Consider the following 3,278-nt stretch of genomic DNA (forward strand, 5'->3'; position numbering starts at 1 on the left):
TACTCTAACAATAAGTGCCATGGGATCTTTAGTGACCACAGAGAGTCAGGACACACGTTTAAACGTCCAATCCAAAAGACGACACCCTATACAGGGCAATGTCCCAAATCACTGCCCTGGGGCATTTGGATATTTTATTTTAGACCAGATCAAAGTGTCTCCTACTGGCCCTCCAACACCACTTCCAGCAGCATCTGGTCTCCCATCCAGAGACCCTGCATAGCGTCAGAGGCAAGCCAGAAGTGGAGTGCAGGATGGTATGCTGCTGGCCACAGGTGTCCTTCCTAACTCAGCTGCCGGAGAGGAAGGAAACAGCTCAGGATTACCCCATGAGGCCAATGGTGACTTTAAAACAGTTACAGAGTTTAATGGCTGTGATAGGAGAAAACGGATGACAATATTGTAGTTACTCCACAATACTAACTTAAATGACAGAGTGAAAAGGAGGAAGACTGTACAGAATAAAAATATTCCAAAACATGTATCCTGTTTGCACTAAGGCACTGAAGTAAAACTGCAAAAAATGGTGCAAAGAAATGAACTTTATGTCCTGAATACAAAGTGTTATGTTTGGGGCAAATCCAATACAACACATCACAGAGTACCACCACATATTTTCAATCATGGTAGTGGCTGCATCATGTTATGGGTATGCTTGTCATTGGCATGGTGCTAGTTTTTTTACAATAAAGATAAATGGAATAGAGCTAAGCACAAGCAAAATCCTAGAGGGAAACCTGGTTCAGTGTGCTTTCCAACAGACACTGGGAGACAAATTCACCTTTCAGCAGGGCAATAACGTAAAACACAAGGCCAAATCTACACTGGAGTTGGTTACCAAGACAACATGGAATGTTCCTGAGTGGCCTAGTTACAGTTTGGACTTATTCGGCCTGAAAATGTATGGCAAGACTTGAAAATAGCTGTCTATCATTGATCAACAACCAACTTGACAGAGCTTGAAGAATTTGATAAAGAATAATGTGCAAATATTATACAATCCAGGTATGCAAAGCTCTTATAGACTTACCCAGAAAGACTCACTGCTGTAATCACTGCCAAAGCTGATTCTAACATGAATTGACTCATGGGTGTGAATACTTATGTAAATGTGATATTTTTGTATTTCATTTTCAATAAATGTGTCTGTTTTTTTGCAAACGATAATCGTTCCTCACAGTATTTGAAAAACCTTTCCAACAATCTCCCCCTCCACAATCACCAAGCCTCGGTGTGAAATACCAAAATATAATGATCCGAGGATCTCATATATCCAATGGAAACATCATAAAATACCTGAACACTTTTCCCTTGTGCAAAAACAGCTGTCTGTCCTGAGCTCACTGGTGCCGGCCCGGAATAGCCTAGTTGATACAATGTTTTAGGTTTGCTAGCAACAGCTTTGAGCCAGACCCAGTAGATTGATTTGATACAACTGAAGTTGTACTTCACTAGCTAATTTTCATCAAGATATCTACTACTTATTTGTCGGCTTTATGTATTTTTACTTAGTTGACAATGGAAGTTACAGGCCTACTGTTGCATTGGCCTACGAGATCTCTGAGTTCCATGCTCTCCTTAGGAGATCTCTGAGTTCCATGCTCTCCTTAGGAGATCTCTGAGTTCCATGCTCTCCTTAGGAGATCTCTGAGTTCCATGCTCTCCTTAGGAGATCTCTGAGTTCCATGCTCTCCTTAGGAGATCTCTGAGTTCCATGCTCTCCTTAGGAGATCTCTGAGTTCCATGCTCTCCTTAGGAGATCTCTGAGTTCCATGCTCTCCTTAGGAGATCTCTGAGTTCCATGCTCTCCTTAGGAGATCTCTGAGTTCCATGCTCTCCTTTCTTTAGCTGCCAATTGACCACGGTGAATCAATGTGTCCATATGGCAGAGGCTTGTGCTCTCACATTGGTTGAATTTAAACTTTTAGATTTTTATTTGTATAAATTAAAGTCTGATTATTATGTTTAACCATGTGGCAATGATTTTGCTAAACTAAAACGATATTATTGAAATGAAACTGTTCCACGAAAAATGTGCATATGAAACTCATTACTGGCCCACAGATTGGTAGAAATAGTAGGACAATCTGGAATCCTCTCCAAACATCAAACTCAGGCGCCGCCTGCGTAGTCTATAAAATCATTTCCTCCAGGTTTCTGTGGTCTGATTTGACCTAATACACTCTTAGAAAAAAGGGTTCCAAAAGTGTTCTTCGGCTATCCCCATAGGAGAACCCTTTTTGGCTCCAGGTAGAACCTTTTTAGGTTCCTGGTCAACCCCTTTTGGTTCCATGTAGGACCCTCTATGCAAAGGTTTATACATGGAACCCAAAAGGGTTCTGCCTGGAACCAAATATAGTTCTTCATAGGGTTCTCCTATGGGGACAGCCAAAGAACCCTTTTAGGTTCTAAAGAGCACCTTTTTTTCAAGGAGTGTTTGCTAATTTGAAGCAAGGTAAGACAAGCCTCATAATACGAAGTAAAACATTTAGGTTTCAAAGAATGAAAGTGATGGGTGGTGCGTGTGATAGTTGTGTAGATAAAGAAGATGCATGACAACTAACCAAAATACACACGCTAATTTAATTCCACTAAATTATGCAAATGAACATATAAACCGAGAAGCATGACGGTCAAATGTATCTACAGAGCATTCTGAAAGTATTCTGACCCCTCCCCCTTTTCCACATTTTGTTACGTTACAGCCTTATTCTAAAATGGATTACATTGTTTTTTTACCCTCATCAATCTACACACAATACCCACACAGGTTTTTAGACATTTGTGCAATCTATTAAATATAAAAACTGAAAGAACACATTTACATAAGTATTCAGACCCTTTACTCAGTACTTTGTTGAAGCACCTTTGGCAGCGATTACAGCCTCAAGTCTTCTTGGGTATGACGCTACAAGCTTGGCACACCTGTATTTGGGGAGTTTCTCCCTTTGTTCTCTGCAGATCTTCTCAAGCTCTGTCAGGTTGGATGGGGAGCTTCGCTGCACAGCTATTTTCAGGTCTCTCCAGAGATGTTCGACCTGTTTCAAGTCCGGGCTCTGTCTAGGCCACTCAAGGACTCATTTAGAGACTTGTCCCGAAGCCACTCCTGCGTTGTCTTGGCTGTGTGTTTAGGGTCGTTGTCCTGTTGGAAGGTGAACCTTCGCCCCAGTCTGAGGTCCTGAGTGCTCTGAAACAGCTTTTCATCAAGGATGTCTCTGTACTTTGCTCCGATCATCTTTCCTTCGATCATCTTTCCTTCAATCCTGACTAGTTTCCCA

The sequence above is a fragment of the Oncorhynchus tshawytscha genome, unplaced genomic scaffold (assembly GCF_018296145.1).
Source record: "Oncorhynchus tshawytscha isolate Ot180627B unplaced genomic scaffold, Otsh_v2.0 Un_contig_3548_pilon_pilon, whole genome shotgun sequence".
NCBI lineage: Eukaryota > Metazoa > Chordata > Actinopteri > Salmoniformes > Salmonidae > Oncorhynchus > Oncorhynchus tshawytscha.